Consider the following 20,567-nt stretch of genomic DNA (forward strand, 5'->3'; position numbering starts at 1 on the left):
CTTTTAACAACGTGCCAACGGATTCTGTCTTAAGTTTGCCAAAACAATGAAGAACTTTGGAAACTGTATTAGTAGCTACTCTCACAGTTTACAGCTTCTGTGCTTTTAGTGTTAACAGGTGCATTCGTGTTGATTTTGAACCTTGTTTGTTATCACAGGTCAGTGAAATTGTATTTTATTATTATTATTATTCTGGGCAGGCCCTTGGTGGATGCAACACACCAAAGTGTTACCCGCTAAGATGGAAAGCTTAGTTGGCTCTTGCACTTCTTTCTTTAAATCACATAAGAATCACTCATCTCCCAATGTATAGGTATAGTATGACTTAATACTTCCCACGCATAGTTTTGGGGGAACTGTAGTAATCCTTCCTGTCTCCCCATTCTTCTCAATCTTGCGCTTAGCGCTTTTTAGAGTGGTGGTGGATAGGAATATTCAAATATGATTAAAGATGAAGGGGGATTCATGATGCCAGAAGTATAGTAGATATACGCCTTGCCCAATTTATAACTTCTGTTCTTCGGCTTCACATCTTCTATAGAAGTATATGTTGTCGATATAGAAGTAGATGTTCCATTTCATCCCAAAATTGCACAAAAAGAATATATTTTCTAAAAAAAAGTTAGGCCTTAGATTTTTTTTTATTTTTATTTTTTAGAAACTTAGATCTGGCTTGGGAAATACTCTTCTAAGCACCGCTGACTTAAAAACGTTCTGAAATCATACAGAGCTGATGTGAGCTTTAAATTCATAGATAAGAAATTGCAATTAAGCAATCACCAGCTTTGTATATAAGTTTATTTCTTGTGAAGCATTGGGAACACACTCTCTGGTGTGCATGCAGCTGCAATTTCTTTTCTCTTATTTTTCTTTCTATTCTATCATTTCTGTATAACTGGCGCAGACCTACACTTAGTACCTTATCAAAAGGCATTCTGAGCTGAGTCCCCTTGAACACCAATAACCTCAGATCAACTCACATGACCCCTGAGTCTGCATTGCCAGATGTTTGTCCCAATTTTACCATCGAGGGGAAGGAATTTTCATTGAACATCAAAACTGGTTAAATTTGCCATAAAGAACCCCAAGAATTATCTCGCATAAAGTCAATAGTACAGAGTGGATATTTTAAACTTTATTAAGTACAAAAGCTGTTTATGGATAAGCTTGAAAATTTTTATTTTTTTTACAGAACAGAAAAAAGTAGGATTTAAACATATAAGCAATACATGTCGTATTCATAAATCAATAGAAACTGAAATTTATATTGCGGTTCAAGCAATAGATGGAGAGGTCAATGAAATAAATAGTGTCAATTTCAATAACAACATCTGATACTCTTGACACGTAACCTAAGTGGTTCTGACAACCATTATAAGCAAGAAAAAAAAAGTTCTTCCAGCTGAGACCCATTACACAGCACACACAACATCTGAAGTGTGATTCACAGCCACAACCAGCAATAAATTACATGGACTACATCCTGAACCAGTCTTCGGAAGAATGATTAACACTCTTAACCGGACATAAATGATCCCTGACATTCCCTCTAAGGTATAGCCAACTGCACTAAAACAAACGTATGATGTACGGCTTTGGATTTCACATGGTATTTTTTAATAAAGAAACACTTGTTATTAATTGACTCCTGGGTTGCACGCCTGAGAGCTGATGTGTCAAACAACAGTCATCCAAGGTCATGGGTATTGCATATTTATAGGACTAATTTTGCCAGTTTGCTTACTGAAGGGGAATGTTAATTGGTTAATTATGTGTTTCTTAGAAAAAAATTGTATCATTTATGAGATGCCATATTAGATACCACATTTTCAGAAGGAACATTCTACCTAACAGTCACACAAATTATGGGTACCATATAAATTGAAGGCAACAAAGGAACATCTAAATGTTTGCGTCCAAGGTCATTAATTATACAGCATTAACCAAGAGGATGAAAGGTTGGTAGAGAAAAGATTATTGTAAGGAGATATCTATCCAACAGAAATATATATTTACAAATCACTTCTACTTCTGCCTCCGTGCAATAATAGAAATGTAGGTGGATGGGTCAGGGTCTCATGCAGTCAGGGAGTAACATGATAGTTTTTGATTAAGGGGTCTGATGGCTAAAGAATGGTCAGAGGAGGGTTGAGACGGGGGGGGGGGGCTCGGGTGGCAAGCGTTCTACACCAGTGAACAAACCATGAATAGCTACTAGAATTTATAATACATTACATAGCTAACCAGTGGCATGTGAAGCCTTCAACATGATTGGATCAATATTGCATGTATTATACAATATAAGTTTCAGAGTTTAATGTATCGATTGCAATGCCTTACTTGGGTTTTTCCATATGCTAAAAAAAAAAGAAAATGTATGTTCAGCTGAAAAGGGCAGCCCGTAGGAAGTGGCCAAATTTATTACACGGAACAAACTGTTGTCTAGATGTTGATTTGTGATTGTAACCTTTATTATGTAGGACACACTGTAAGCAATCTTCTTAAGATGTTTCTTGAATGTCAAATACTCAAAATTAGTAAGACATACAGTATAAGAAATATTTCCTGTCATTTCTTCTTTGAAACTGACAATAGTAACTTGACATGAAGGTGATTGACTTGGGGTCACTCCACAATGTGCACAGACTAAAATGGTCAGACCTTTACTCTCACAAGAATAATTAAGATGCATTAGTCCTTTATTAAGTATCATCTTGTGTTTGCAACACAATTGCAGTGGTGACCACAGTGTTCTTATGTCTCCCGCTGTTTCAAGATTGACTGTCTCAGTTGCCAGGTAGTCCCATGCACTCGCGCTCACACTACTCCTTTGTACATAACACTCCATGTTGTCATAGTACGATTTAAAGCCCATTATTTTAAAAATGTAGCCAACGTGGTAAATAATAATAGTACACAATCTTTTTATTCCATTAGTCCAAATTTACTGTAACGCTACATAGTCCTTGTGCCTTCTTTGTGACCTCTAACCTGAAGATACTGAGAAAGAAACATTTATTCATACAAAGATTGTGGAAATCCATGATACTGTATTATCATTCCCTCATACTGACATTAACATCCACAAAATGGTGACATGTTAATGCTAGCAGTTAAACTGTACGTTATATGAAAATATCTAAGCTTAGTAGTCATACATATTTTTTCAGCATAATTTTGTTTGAAGTATGCATTCAACCTACTGGCACAAAAATATCTTTTCATTCTTTTGATTTTGATTAGTCCTACTCTAGTGGAACCAACCCACCCAATTAAAAGCCACTCTACTGTACAAATCCACCTTACCAATCAACAGTAGGTTAATACGGGGATTAGGTTAAAAATAAGTACACCGGCCCAATCTCTCTAGGGATACCACACAAGAAAAGCTAATCAGTACAACTCCAAATCAGTCAAATCTGTCCCTCTTTGTTCTTCCTGCAAATGTAGTCATTTCACAGATCCCCCAAGGCAGCTTCCATTGAAATTAATACTTTGAGAGAAATAAAATAACAGGTTTTCTTCAAAATCGTGCAGATGAAAATAGACCACAGACCTGCTTAGAACTGAGAACATCCACTGGAATCCATCACTTAAGTGAGTTTAGGTCAGAACAGTTATTTCTTTTTAGCATTTTTAACATTGTGTACTTTAAGGAATGTAAAGTGAATAATACATTTGTGACAGAACTAAAGACTTTCTGATTTAGCTTTTCTGTCTCTACCCTATAATCTACTTCAAGCAACCTTGAGTGTTTGCCTTTTGACCTTGACCAAGAAAATATGCAAAAAGTACAAAATTATTCAAACTATTTCAATGTACCACAGTGGACATTTGGTGTCAATATATGCTTAAAATGTGCAACATAGCTTAATGTTAAAGGTCAAATAAAATAGTCATAAGCAAGAGAAAAGGGCCAGAAAAGGACAATGAGTACAATATAATGGGGATCAAGAGAGTACAACACAAATGCACAACCATGGTTATCTAAAAGTCTCCTCAACTCGTAATAAGTAGTAAGCATTAGAGAGTTTGAAGAGCTGCTTAGTTGTAACAATATTTTAGTTCAATGTTCGTCACAGGATAGGAAAACTGTCGATACAAGGACACCAGTGTCTATGGCAAGGTTTGTGAAGGTCCATAGAACATCATTAAATCGTCCACTACAGACCCCAGTAAATGTCCACCATGAGCAATGTTGGTGCCGACCCCCGGTTCGTCAAATACTTGGTTGAGAACATAAATGAGTGTATGACCGCCAGGACTATAGTAATTTATCACTTGGAAGAGGGAAGTACATTATTCCTCATTAGCAATGAGATTTTGATAATTATAATCTCTTTGTTATCTTGTTAACTGCTAACAATACCAACAAGGTGAGGAATAATTTAACCCTCCAGCAAAATATGCCATAGCTTTGCAGCCACACAGCCGTTGTAGGTTAACATGCATTTTGAACCATGGTTTAATAAACTTTTATTTTAATGGGCCTGAATTTTTTACTTCACTTCCAACTGCAAATGGCTATTTTTGATTTTTTATTGGCAATAGCATAGAACCTGTAGAGCTTTGCAATGCCCCACAGACCATGCTTTGCATTAAATTAGATGCATATGGAATTCACATTATTTATAATGAGGCTGTACTTTTCTATTCAAGGTTGTTTTGAAAACCTAAGGCTCATATATTTGCTTTTCATCTTTTTGGTGGTAGTTTTCCCTATAGTTAATAGCAATTAACTGATTCCAGTCCACTACATCTTTCTTTTTGCATGTTTTTTTCACAAGTATTTCAATGTGGAATAGATAATGTTGAATACTCTAATTAATTTCTCAAAACCAGGGAGTTATATCTACAATGAATTTATTCTAAATATAGATGTATCTAACACCCTGTGATTGTGTTTCTTAAATTAATTATGCATATCAGAGAGCAGCTCACATATGCACTATTTAACCAAACTGAACACCTTTGGGATGAACATTGATTCCAGACCAGATCTTTTCCTTTAACATCAGTGCCTGACTTTGCAAATGCTCTTAGCTGAAGGAGTACAAATTCACACAGATTCATACTGTACAGTAGACCCATACTGGAGGCAGGGCCGGCCCTGCCATGGGGCAGAGTGGGGAAATTGCCCCAGGCGGCGCCTTGCTGCCCCAAACGCCTTTTCTCTTTTTTCTTAAGCAAGCCCTCTAGCTCGGTCTCGGCTTGTAATGCTGAGTGCCGGAATATGACGTCGTGGCAGAGCAGGGAAACTCGCCGCAGGACTGCTGGAAGGTAAGTGAAGTACAAAGGGTGGGGTAGATAATAGGGAGGGGGGTAGATAATAGGGAGGGGGGTAGATAATAGGGAGGGGTAGATAATAGGGGAGGTAGATAATAGGGGGGTAGATCATGAGCAGTGGCGTCAGCGGGGGGGGGCATTTCAAACTTCGCCCCCAGGCGGCACTATATCTTGGGCTGGCCCTGACTGGAGGTTGTTATAGCTAACTCAATATTTATGCCCATGCTTTAATGAAATTGGATGCCTAACCAGCTCATATAGGTGTGATCAGGTCTCGACATACTTTTGGTCATATAGTGCATATAACTGCTATTTGTAACCAAGGAACAGTCATATTTCTAAGAAAATGAGTTTTCCTGGTTCCTTATCACCTATGCATAAAACACATCCCTAATTTGGACGTTGTCTGTGTTAAATACACAAAGTTTGCAATAGATTCTAAACCAACAACATGAGATGTCCTCCTGGTACAGCCTTTCTCAGTGGTACAATTTGTTCTAAGTAAACATTCTTCAAGATAAAGTCTTTTAAATCAGTCATTGCACTGCTGAGTATTTTTTACACTTCAGTATTCAAATGTTTTATTTTGGAATTATCAATTCCTCTAGAACGACATAAATTGCCCAGTTATCTGAATAATAAACAAGACATGTTTCACTGTGAAAGGATCTCGTCATAAAACAATGAACCTATTCATAAACACTCACAAAACATTTTTTGGTTCTGAGTTTCCTAATTATTTCTTAAAATAGTTTAAGTAGATCAGAAGCCACTAACTGAATAATTTGGCAGCTAATCAAATTTAAAAGTGAGTTTTAAGTTAACAACTATTCCTGAGGTTTATATAAAAAAGTAAGATTAGGAACTGTTCCTTCTTACTCATGGTTAATTCCCTGATACTCTTACAATAAACATATATCTGCTCTCACGACTACAGTTGATAATCATGCGCATCTGCAGGATTTTTCGAGTGGGCAAAATATCCTTCCCACCATCCTCAAAAAACATACACACACATATCCTCAAACACACACACACACATATCCTCAAACACAAACACACATATCCTCAAACACACATACACACATATCCTCAAACACACACACACACATATCCTCAAACACACACACATCCTCAAACACACACACATACATATCCTCAAACACACACACACGCATATCCTCAAACACACACACACGCATATCCTCAAACACACACACATATCCTCAAACACACACACACACATATCCTCAAACACACACACATATCCTCAAACACACACACATATCCTCAAATACATCTTAAAAACATAGATATTTGTAGAGGAGACTACCTAAGCTATTAAAACTTATTATGTGACTCTTCATCTTCCTCCATGAAATTGTTTCATCCAAGCCATGCACTTTTATATGTTTGAATTTATCCATTATATGTATGCATGGATGGATATAATGAAAATGCTAGAACTCATTGCTATATTGCAGCCCCCCCCAGGAGTGAAAGTGTAAAACCAAGGGCAGTTTCTAAGGTCCGGACGCTAATCTGTTGCCCTTCTGGTTAAGTCATTGATTGTTCTCTGTCAATTGACTGAAGAAAGCTTACTTCTCCTTCTCATTCACCAGCTCTGTGGGGTGTAAAGGAATTACTCATATAATGCTTGGAGTTGCTGGAGATTTCAGGAAATTGATGGGATAATTTTTAATGAATCACATTATCTACTTCCGAGAGAAATAAACAGGCTTCCGCCTCCTTTTTATTTATCTTTTCATGTGAATGGAATCTTGATTATGTAGAAAAGTAAAGGATGTGGTGTATAATTCCTATTAGTTTAACCCTAGTTGGACATCTGTTGAACACACAAGCTTGTGTAAACCATTAAAATAGCTCTGATCCTGATGAATCATTTCACTGCATATAATAAACAATAAAAAAAATAAAAAACTTCCTTATTCCAAATATTTTCTTTAACTCTAAAACCAAAATTACATTTGGTGGAAAGGCACTTTAATGGAGATATCTGAACTCCACTGTAATTAGAGATGCTTACGCAAGAAAATGCAACTTATAATAACTTCTTTAGTCTCAAAATTATTAATTTTACTGCAAAAACATCTCCAGAGACAAAAATAAATGAGGGGGTACTTTTAAAAAGGGATTGTAATATTGTGTAGCATTTATTCACTAAATCCAGCGCTAAGCTTGGGCCCTTCATAATCAAGTATTTAGATTAGGTACTTTCCCTTTGATCAACAGAGTAACAAGAAAAGCCACATAAGCTTTCAGGACTTCTGAGGTCTCTTTTTCAGCTTTTACATGTTTTATTAGTACATCACTGAAAAATGTATCACCTTCAACTATAAAAACTCCATCTTCACTTGGACCAAGTAGGCCAAGAAAACCAAGAAGAACGGAAAAACGTCGATGATTGAGTCACACGTTACACAGCATGCAGTGTAGTCACAGAAATAGCAGAAACATAAAGGGCATCAAACATCCTTACACAACTCACATGTTATTGCAAAAATAGCAATATGTTTCTTTATGTGCTACTCATGTATGGTGCTTCTGACGTCGGTTCAGACTGCTACTGCCCCTTAGAGAATATTGTCTGATGCAAACACGCCACTGAAGCGAATGATACATTTTAAAAGGCAGTCAGCATTTACAACTAACAAGTTAATTTGATTTCTTTTTCTTTGCTGAGCCAATGCAGCTGATAAGATCTTTGGGAAAAAGAGCATTAGAAGCGCACCCATCTGTTGGATATCTCCAGACTGGGTCTCCCTGATAATGATGTGTAGACAGCAGGTTTCACTGCCAGTAAGTTTAGTATCTTGCGTCATAAGAACATGTTACACGCAACATGTTTTCTGAAAAATTCAGAGCCTTGTCCATAAAAACGCTAAATGTGAGAGAAGCGGCATTTTTTCACAGGAAAAAACAAATTACCTAAAATATGCGGAGGATGGCTGTAGCCGTAACACCTTCATGTTGAGCCATTCTCTGCTGCACCAGTACATTGTACCCTGTGATCTTTTGATTATGGCTTTTTTTTTCAATAGTAACAATAAAGCACTGCTATAATTATTACATTGTCAACGCTGCCAAGGCTCCTGTCCACAGGGCCAAATTCTTCCTCATTAATTAAAATTAATTGCATTTTTTTCTACTTATCCACAGATAAGGACAGCAGCATGTATTCATCTGTGCAAACACGCTGCCTTTTTAGCAACCGTATTGACACTCATTCTCAACCCCTAATTATATTTATATAAAGATTTCTCGCATTATCTTTCTATTAATTGGGTTTCCAATTAGACTGCCAGAAATGCTTGAATGGGAAAGATACTGAAACACTACTTCCGGGATTGCTTTCTTAATTGTTTTCTGTGCACTAGTGATATTAAGGATACAGATAAACTCAAAACCACTCAATAGTTTCACAAACCATGCAAAGCCATCCAAAAAGGTATACCGTCCTTCAACTTCGACTAATGACCCCAATCCATTTTCTAGAACATTTATTATATTAGATTGTCTGCTTTACTAACAAAACACTAAAAGATGCTAACATCCAGACACTTAGGGCAGAACCACTCATGACATGAACATGGCATGGCTGGAGAGGTCCTAGTGGTTTTCCTTGTCAGGTTCCACATGAAATTTCATTTCATGAAATTTGGAAACAAAGCCCCCTCAAAACAGGAAAATTGAGTACTCCATGCACTTGCACTTGCAATAGATTATCCAGCATTTGTTCTTTGCTAACTATGTAGCAATATGTGACAACATTCATTATGGAGCTTGAACAAAAGTTTAAGGCCTTCATCTTAGCGAACAACACTTTATATAAAATCCAGTCTTGCTTCTGATTCACTAATGGATCAGCTAAATTAACTGATGTAAAAGGGTCCTTCTATTGGTGTTCCTTGCCCGTTTATCATCCTGATGTTAACAAAGAATAAAAAGTAGTAACAGATGACAAAAGAAATATGACAACATAGTCGGAATAACTAAGAAAGTTACGTGAGATGAGTTTTCCCGATGTATAGACATTTCACAGTATGTGAAATTACAATCACATGTATGTCTACATTTAAGAATATAACATTAAGACTAGGTAGACAAGTGTGTTTCTTTTTTCTTTGAATCGTTAGTTGAATATGTATTTGCATTTTCTCTCATTGGTGTTTAAGATGATAGCTCATTAATTTGTAACACACTTTGTGCAATTAGAAGCAATTGTTACTGACATATGGTGAGTCGGAAATATGTCATGAAGATTAAAGATAAACTGTTGGAATTGCCAAGGAAACTTAATGGAGCCTGTAGGCATTAAATAGTAAAGAACCATATTACAGGTCTGAAAAAAATTGCAAGAATAAAATAGGTGTTCTACTTGCATCCCATTGAATTATTACTGTATAATTTCATCCAATGTGTTCTACTGCCCACGTATAGCTTTATGCTCTCTTTATTTTCAGAGTTTAGCTTCTCAGCTTCGGTTGGTAAGAAACAAAAACAGCCAAATTAAATTTGTAGGTTACAAAATAGAAATCCTATTTATAAAACAATTACAATGTTGGCTATGATTCGGTAAGCATACATTGCACAATAACTATTTGATTAATTATCCGCTATGTCCATTGCTCCCCATTAAAATATATCAGGTAAACACCCAACAGGCAAATTGTTGGAATGGGGCATAGCTTCATTTTACTGCATGCAAACTGAAGCAAGTATTCATAACATATAAGTGATTTAAGACAAGGTCATCAGGTTTAATAACCCTGTTGATCCAGAAGAAGGCAAGAACTACACACAGACGTACTTTCCAGTTGTGCCTCCAAAAATCGAAATCTGGTTTCTCACCAGATCAACAAGATAACTGATTATGTCTTTCTAAACACTTATATCCCTATATATTTCTTCCTTACTAAATACATCATCCAGTCCGTATTTTAAGGCATCGGTTGGATTTGAAAGCACAACTTCCATATGTAGTGAATTCCACATCTTTATTGTCCTTACCATAAAGAACCATTTTAACTGCTTTGGCTGAAAATCCCTTTCTTCAATTCTTAATTCATACCCTCATGTTCTTTGTACAGCCCGCTAAACACCATGTCACCAGAGAGCGACACAACATCTTGCAACACATTATTCAATATCAACTTATTATGTTATGAGATAATAAACTTCTTGTCGCATAGAACAAAGTTGTTTTTTTGTGTACAGCAATTCTCTTCCCATACAGCATAAAAACAAAAACTTAAAATATAATGAATTGGACTGTTTTTGTGCATTGGAAGCACAACTGCTGATAGGTTTTAATTATAGGGGAAACTATTAAACCCTTCAGGCTTGAAATAAACATTTTTCAGTGCTTAGCAAAACTAAATACAGCATTAAGTCTCTGTTCCCAGATGATTACAGCGTTAACTTTCCCTGTAGCTCTGCTTCTTTTCTTTATTTTGTGTGATTATGTGGCTAATGTCTCCAAGGATGTCAGGCTGGACTATGAGCTTATACCCCAGCTCTGCCATCACTGATGCCCTTAGAGTTTTGACTTAAGCCTTATTTCTCATAAGCAAGGGACAGCTTAAGTCGCCAGGTGTGTTGGTGACCGTTTTAAGTTTAAGTTAAGCTATAATGGAAAAATCCCAGGATGATCCAAAAAATATATTTTTGAGCACACTAGCAAAATTCTGAATTGTTTTGTGAGTGAACTAAAGTAGCGCTTCTGTATTTGGAAATTCTACATATTTGCACAAGACATTCCAGGGGTTCCAGTTATAACATGCTTTTCTACTCACACGTAAGAACCTAAGTGGCATCAAATACTTCTCTTACAGTTATGCCCATTGCCTACACAAATCCAGTCCATTCGCTTATGGATTATAAAATGGCAGGAACAAGGCCCTCTTCTCCTCCCGAACCAGTACGTTTTAACATGCGTTCATGCTATTGCTAGTTTTATATATTGTTCATTTTAATGTTATGTTTTAATTTTTGCTCTCCACCTTTATAATAGAACTACAGAATCTGCTGACGCTCTATAAATTAATGTTATCTAATTCTCTGGCCTTCTCTTCAAGGTAAACAACACATTGAACCAACATATTAAGCCTTTCTGCATGGTTTTTCTATAGCCAGATAGTTGTGGGGTTACTATGAACTAAGGTATAATACAAACATTTTAAGTAAGAATCCAGCGAAATGGAGTAAACGGTGAAGTGGTGGCCTGGACTGGAGAGCTCTGTACCACCCTGGGTTGAGTACAAAGCTTTCAGCGATCACTACATTAAAAACCTATCTCATCAGAGAAAAAGACTAAGCAGGTTAGGCAGATAGAAGCAGACATGAATCCTTACATCAGTAAGCAGAACAAGGTCAAAGTCAAGTTGAGGCAATGAAACCAAAGTGATTATAGGAAAGTATAAGGAACAGTAGCACTAGTCAAGATTAGTCTAAGAAGCACGATCAGATTGTCGCATTACCTGGCAGTATCAACCAAACCAACAAAGCAGTGGGTAAGCAATCCAGTCGGTAGGCAGATTTGGAGATCTAAGATGTCATACCAAACACATAACAATGCGGTAACCAAAAGATTACCACAAAGATACCAACTAAGGAAACAAGTAACAGAATAAATTCACAGTTTTCAAGCTTTATTGTTTAATTTAAACTTTATGATTATGGTTCTATTTCGGAACATCATCTTGTGAGTTAGGTCAAGATATGTAAGGGAAATACTTTTTCTTTATCTATTTAGCTCCAAATAGCCTTTTACTGCTTTATTCCGTAGGGAGAGATACTATTAAAATATCTGGGAATTTAAATGATCTGAATTTATTTTGTATATTGAAATTAGCTAACTCCCAAGCATTCTCAAGTGAGCCATTCCACATACTGTTTAGGCAACAGTTATATTATTTATAAGCATTTGTAAAACATGTCATATTTTAGTTTTACTCCATTCGAATCTCAAATTGTCATGACACATTCCATCTCACACTATTACTGATATAAATTATTTTGGAGAAGAATTTTCTAAATCATATTATTATAAGAATTTGAATTCTTAGATTATTTTTTCACTGTTTATATTTGGGAAGGAAGAGTATTGGAAAATATTAGGTTGTTTTCCTAAGACTACAAGTTTAGTGTCTACATTTTTAAACTGTACAGACATAGAACCAAGTAAATATGCCACATATTATGCATATGTTAACATAACCTATACACGGGTCATATTTAGCCTGACTGTACCTGGAAAAAAATACATATAAATGTATTGTTAAGCAGGGCAACTGGAGTAAATGATCTAAAACCAGTCAAGGCAATTATTCTAGATCAATAAAAACAAAAACTATGTTTAAGTTTGTAATTTATTTTTTACTAGGGAGTAAACAGTCTAATTTGGAAACTATCAACATGACTTAGGCATCATCTATTTGGTGGACCTCAGGCTACCTAACTGCTCCCCCATCCTAAGCTATTGTTGCTTACAGAGCAGACCTCAACAGCCCAAATGCATGAGATACTCTCTGCAATAATTAACCCTTTCACGTCCAGTGATGTACCGGGTACGTCATGCCCAAGTGGGCTGATTGCTTCTGTGACTTACCTGGTACGTCACGCAAAAAAATGCACATCGCCACAATTTTGGTGATCACGAGGGCATGTCTGCTGCTGTCTGCTCAGGTGTCTGGGAAACTGAAATGCACATGTTCCAGCTTTGACTACACAATGTCTGAGAAACATTACTTATCAATGCACACAAATTTGTTCTTGAAACTGCAAAGTGGATGTGAAATTTTTTTTCATTTTTTGTTAACTTTGGAAGGCGTGGGTGTGGAGTCAGCTGCATGGTACAGGTCACTGTGCCCCAAACTAGATTCCCAGAGTTTTTGGAAATATATCGTTGTATGGGGTTCAAATTAAATATGGGACCTCTACCGTGTCTAACCCAGCTAACTGATCTGTCAAAATACCATGTTTCAAAATGGTAATGTGCCTGTTCCAATTTTAAACCCGCAGTGCCTAAAAGACATGCCCTACCCATGCATATGGGGTATTCCTGTACTCGGGGGTGTTTCTGAATACAAATCACAATTTGTTTTAGTAATTTCCTCCCTGACATTCCTTTTAACCCCTATATGCCACTCTGCCTCCCTGATATTCCTTTTAACCCCCTATATGCCACTCTGCATCCAGAAAGCCCTTATACCCCTCCATACCCCACTCCTACCCTCACCCAACTTACCAGTGCTTCTCCAGACTTGTCCCCCGTGCTTCAGTTTCCTTGGTGTCTAGTGCGGCAGCTGGTGGAGGTCTGCGTGATGCTCGCAGACAACCTCCGTTGCTGCTGCCAGCACTTCCGCCTGGGCTTCTATAAATGAGGACTGGAAGGTCACGTGATGCTGGTGCTCTGTCATAGAAGCCCCAGAGGAAGCGCTGGCAGCAGCGGAGGTTGTCTGTGCACATTGCACAGACGTCCACCAGCTGCCAGAGAGAAGGATCCAGGGTCCACTGCAGCTCTGTGGGGGATCTGGATCTTAGTCTTGTAGTCAGACCTCTAAATACATTTTGGAGAATTTTTTTTCCATTTGCACTGATTATATATATAGTTTTTGTATGTGAAACTGTGAAAATGTTGCCTTTTTTTCTAATTGTCTTCACAGGTCTAGATATTTTTCATACTAAATGATGGTTTATATATAATTATTATATCCAAAGATAGCCCTACCTGTGCTGAGAAAAACAACATATATTTTGTGAGGGTGCACTAAATGAGTTAGCGGGCAATCACAGTTGAATAAAGACAAAGCAAAAAAAAAAAATTGTAAAACCCTGGTCCTAAACGGGTTAATAAACAAAAAAAGGTAGAGCAAGGACCGAACAGCATTTTCCATATATCCTCTGTGGCCAGCCTAGGCTTGTCCACATAGTAGTCATTATTTGTTGCAAAATGATTGTTAGCGGACACAAATTACTCTTAAGATTGACTAATTTACATCAGCTCCTTTTTGCCAGCAAGTTACATTCTAGTTTCTTTGTGAAGCCTAACAGACTCTCCAAGTCATTCCAGGCATAAATGTTTTACAGATATTTTATCTGAAAATCAGTAGATATAGTTAATTCAGACACAACATTCTACCAAGTTTCTAGTTTGCACACTTATCTTGTCTCATTCCAACTACAGTGTCTATCCTTTGTTGGCATCAGATCATACAATGATATAAATGAGTCAAAAAGAAAGAGTGACAGACAGCTGGTCTGCTACAGAGATTGAAAAGTAGGTGTTTTATGTAACTTCAACACTTAAAATCGAGGATAAATGAAATTGTCTCTGTATGTCAGCTCAACTTTAGTTATATGCCAACATATTGGAGGTGGACAAGAATAATTGTTGTTTGTAGTTCTATATGTTTGTGATGTGTGCCATTAATTGCAAAATAACATTGATTTATTTTTGAAGGAAGACACAAATACAGACTGGGATTAGTGGGATTTACACAGACACATTTATGGAAACTTACATACTCACCCTAACATATATACACCCTCATGCTTACACATAATTACACTAACAAACATTTAGACATACTCACTAACATACATTTACTTGTGCTAACACGTAGTCCCTCTCACGCGCTTGCATATACCCATTCATGCTAATAGACACACACATACAGTTTGGACCAGCCCTTTGTCAACATTTTTGGCTGACCAGCCCTCCTTCGATGTATATCTATTTGTAAGTGTATGGTGTTAGTGAGTGGGTGATAGAATGAGTTTGCATGCTGGAATGGGTGCCATGTTTCAACCCAATAGGGCTTGAGAAAAACCCCACTGGGCTGAAACCTCGCTACTCGTGTGGAAGTAAAATTGCACTGATTTACTCACATTGTTGAGCACTTCATGACTTTTTACTGCAACTGCAAGCCAGACTTCTAAACATTATTAATCAGGAAATTTAAAAAGAATATGTAAATAATCAATATCAGAAACGCACTTTGGATTTAGGAATGACACTGGTAAATTAGATAATGCTTTCTGTATCCAAGTATTTGTGCATTGAAGTATTTTGACTGAGAAAGTGACCAATAATCACAGGAAATTGGTGGAAATCGACATTCTAGCCGATCCCAACATGGATCAAAAGAACGTGGTAACAATGTGAAGACATTCTAATGGTAAGTACAAAAAGACTGCATCTTTTCTCATTCTTTTAATATTTTTCTGAGGTGATATAACAAATTAATGTAAACTAAAGACAGTATTATAAATAGAGAATGCATAATCAATTTACAAATTTTAAAAAGGAAACTGCCCCCATCGGCAGATAAAGGGGCTAATCCAGTGAGGGAATATTAAACATGTAAGGGATGGGCGTACGGTTCCTGAATCTAAGACGAGACCAAGGACTGATTAAGGCCTAGGTATTTACATCAGGAAAAATGGGGAGACTAGATGGGCTGGATGGTTCTTATCTGACATCAAATTGTCAGATTATATTTGTAAAATTACAAAATGAATAGTGAATGACCCAAAAACTCCCTTATTTGCGAAACCTGGATTTAAGACCAAGATATATCAAATCAATTTAATGCAAGAATTACCATAGTTGCTTCAGTGAAACAGATATTTGATGTAGGCCATACCCAGACAAAAACTGGCAAACAAAATTTAATTAGCAATTGTGCCCAGTGCCAAGTCAAACACTGCACATCTATTAGCTGAACTTGGTAAAGCATAAAAACAAAGTGACCAAGGAGCTTATAATAATCAAGGTCGAGGGCAAAACAATTTTAGATTAATCAGAAAAGCTTAGAAACAGCTTGTGAGAGTCATTTGGAAATATTCAAAATGAATAACTAAGTAGGAACAGGTCAAGTATATGCTGGCAACTGGAACTATGGTAAACTTGTTAATTACAGTAACAGAAACGTGATCACTGGGCATGACTGCTAAATACCTGTGTTTCTTTTTTGTTTATTTGCACAGGATTTGATCCAGCTAATTGCAATATATGTACATGTGTACCTCATTTTGTTTACCCTTTAGAACAGATTTCTTCGTGTTGCCCGCACAATTGGGATTACATAGTTACATAGGCTGAAAAAAAGACATGCGTCCATCAAGTTCAGCCTTATCCACATCTGTTAATTGCTGTTGATCCAAAGGAAGGCAAAAAAAATCTAGTTTGTAGCTCTTTCCAATATTGCAACAAACTAGTAAAAAAATCCTTCTTGGCCTCAGAATGGCAGCCAGATCTCTCCTTGGATCAAGAAGCGATTTCCCAAAAATGTAAAAATGATATCCCTAAATATTATATTAAAAAAAAGATCCTGGGTCAAAGTTAGAAAATTAAAACCACAATACTACACCACCACATCTAGCTAATGTATTAGTAGAGTTGGGCTACGAGAATAATATTAATCTAAACAACCAATATACTTAAATATATTTTTGTTTCCCAACGTATCTCTTACATTTTTAAAAGAGTTTTTCGATTTTGAGTTGGAATGACCTACCATGCATTAGAACGCATCTCCACACACACAGCCCATAATAAACCTACTCTGTATGAAGGCCCTCATCTCATAGCTGTATCTGGGTCCCATAAATTGGCACACTCAAAATAAGATTTGCTTCATAGATACATGTGCCGAAGAATTGTAACATCTTTATTGTCTTCTTTTAGGTGAGGAAAGAAGAGGAAAGATTGTGACAGACAGGGCCCTCAGAATGACATACTTTACTACAGTGAAAACACTAAGAAGAAAATTGATTGCATTCCAGTTGTTTCATAACACTCTCAAGCTGTCAGCTCGAATTTAATTCACCAGACAAAAAAAAGAATAGCCATCGGAGAAAGGAAGACCGCAGAAAGATAATAACGTTTTGTTTTTTCTTCTGTAGACTTATTTTTTCTTGATTTTTTTTAGACACAAGGTCATGACCTATAGTGTTTTGCAAATGATTTGCGCCGTAGCTGTTTTTTCTTTTTCCCATATGTAATGATAATTATATTGAATTAATCAGCCAGGTGTAAGAGCATTCATTCTGAAACCGTTGTGGATTTTTAAAGCATAAGAGGTGTTTTTTTTATGTAAGAAATGTCGGCATCATCACTCTGGGTGCTTTTCAAATGAGGCTCTACATGACAACATCAGATATGGAATATGTTTGAAATAGGAGTGTGGTGACATATCCATAACACTCCTATAGTGGTTTCATTTATAGCCTGTGATTGAGCAAAATTGGGATGAACATGTCACAGTACCAAAAGTTTATAAGATATGTAACAATACGTTTCTGGCTTATCCATCATCTGATGATATGTAAAATTTACTTTCCTATTTACTGGACTTTTTTTTCCAGAACACATCTAATTTTATCATGTTGCTGACCACCATAGACAGCAATACCCTACAGTATGTTGGCTGTATAAACTCACATGTGGAAATCAATTACACGTTTAATGTGTAATATAGGGAACCACTTTATATTTGCTGGTCAGCAACAGGGATAAGCTTAGGGTAAGTGGTGCCTGGGTGCAGTATTTATTTTTTTTGTCACCCCCCCAAAACTAACACCATACAATAAAACACAATACACTTACACAAAAGTACATACACACACACTCATTCTCTTGCTTCTCCTCTCCTTCTCCACAACTAAGCCTAGTCTTATCATTCTCACACATACATACATACAATCAAACACTATATACTGACATACACTAACACCATACATTAACACTCACACACACACATGCTAACATCATACAAACACATACATCTGCTAAAGGTATTCACTACCCCACATACACATGCTAACACCATATACTAATACTTGTGCACACAAAGTCACTCTAATACAATACATACACATATACACACTCTCCAACACCATACACTTACACATTCTAACACTCCCTTTTCTTTCCCATGCATGGAGCTCCAGCTTGACTGTGTGCAAGTTGCTGCCCTACTACCACAAGGTCATGTAACACATTATATGACCCTGCTGGGTGCCTCAATTACCAGGCACCTGTAGTACCTGCCTTAGTGTAACCCTTTGTCAGGAGTATGCAACTATTAGATGCGTCCCAGGAGAAAATACTGATATTATCTGTCCCACAAGGTAGTCATTTTGTATATCCTCAATAAGAAACAAAAATGGGTTGCCATGGGGAACATGGGGGGGTCATTTTGTGTTGTGTCTTGGCGTACATATGTCCTTTTCTGAGCAGTTTTACAAACGTCTATGGTTCCATATAACCAGGGCTGTACCCAGTTTTGTCAATTATCTACCCAGATAGCCTTTACTTAGTCCAACCATGCCCCACCAGTGAGAGGTGACTATAATATATTAATATGACTTAGATATATATAAAAGCATGCTTATTTATTAAAATACAGGAAAAGCATGTTTATTTGTCATTGCATTTTATACATTTGTGTTAATCTGCGTATTCACAAATAAAGCAATTTCATGAATACGAAGAACATCTAATTAAGTAATAAAACACTGATTAATCTAGTCATCGGTTCCTGGTTGTTCTATAGAAATAACGCTGCTAAATGTAATTTCTGATGACGTTTTTTAGACACAAAGTTCAGTGACTGTTAAATAAAGGAAAGTACGGAAATGACTAATTTTGTAATTATTACCGGTAAATATGAGATGTTTTTCCAACTTATATTACATGAAATAAATGTCTCTCTAGTGTTGTACCATCTTTCCTATAGAGTGCTAAAGATAAAGCAGTTATATTACGTATTTACGACTCTTACCCAATAATTACAGTTTAAACAATTAAAATCTAAGACTCTCTGAACCTTCGCCCATATTGCCGAAAATGTTAAAATAAGATTTTTTTTTTTATTCCACCCACATTTGGGAATAGAATCCAAGTTGTGTTTTTTCCCTTCAGGATCATAGCCTCTTTATTTGTGTGACTTTATGATCTGATCCGACCTAATTGCTTTCTTGCTTAATGATGCTTTGAAGAGTACTTCCTGAACTGTCTGGGTAGTTTGTTTTAAGAACATAAGGCAGAATTTAAAGCTTTCCATTTCCTTTACTGTCCTTCCCACAGTACGGAAGCATTCTCAGAACTAGATCTACTAACTATCATGGTAGTGTCTTTAAAGAAAACACGCAAGAACAAAACTCCAATGATACATTTTACGAAGGAACAATATTTTTACAATGTGTGGCCATCGGCTGGATATGCCAGGCCACACGCTACCTGGGGATAAAAAATCTTGCCATCTGCAGCCATTGGCCTTAACCCCTTGATGACAATTAACGGTCCGGGCACGTCACGGAAAAACATATCGTTAACGACAAATGACATGCCAGGACCGTCATTTGTTAAAACGGGTAAAAAAAATTGATCCGTGATCGATTTTTTTACCCAAACGGCGTTGCTGTAATGCCTCGACCTCGAGGCATTCAGCAACGCCATGATCGGAATCAGGGGCCATGTCTGGCCCCTCCCCGGGGCGTCAACATCCGCCATACAATGTATGGCGGCGGACGCCTGTTTTAAAAGCGTTTAGGAGGCGATCAACGATCACCTCCTAAACTTAAATGGTGTCGCTGGAATGCCTCGATCAGGAGGCATCCAGCGACACCAAACACTTACCTGGGGATGGACTGTGACCGCTCCGGAGAGCGGTCACAGCCGCAGCTGCCGGTGATCTTCGCCATCAGCAAGATGGTCGGAGACCCGGGAAAAAAATAATAAAGATGAAAAAGTTCGCTAGACGGTCTCCTGACCCTCTAGAGAACTCTGGCTCCACTTGCAGGTTGAATACAGGTACTGCATTCAACCATGCAAGTCAATGGAGCTCAGCTTTCTAATCACAGTGTGATTAGAAAAAAATAAATTAAAAATAAAATAAAATTAATAATCATTAGAAAAAAAATTGTAAAAAACCAGTAAAATGTAAAAATAATTTCCCTCTGATGTCACTATCAGGGGAACCTTCAAGTTGAAAAAAAATCTTAAAAATGTTTTAAAAAAGGCAAAAAAAATTAAAATATATATATAAAAAATATATTTTTGTGAGCAAGTCCTAAAATTAGCACATTAGCTTAAAACAATTCTCGCATGGAAAGAGTTAAAATACTGGCATATTAAATGCCCATGGGGTGTCTACTTTTAAAAAATGTATGATTTGATGGGGTAAATTGAATTGGCCGGGTTCAACAATGTCCCAAATAACACGGGGGGAAGGATGGCCACACATCTAATT

This window comes from Sceloporus occidentalis, unplaced genomic scaffold (assembly GCF_023333645.1).
Source record: "Sceloporus occidentalis isolate IW3139 unplaced genomic scaffold, rSceOcc1.0.p SCAF_35, whole genome shotgun sequence".
In the NCBI taxonomy this organism is placed as follows: Eukaryota; Metazoa; Chordata; class Lepidosauria; order Squamata; family Phrynosomatidae; genus Sceloporus; species Sceloporus occidentalis.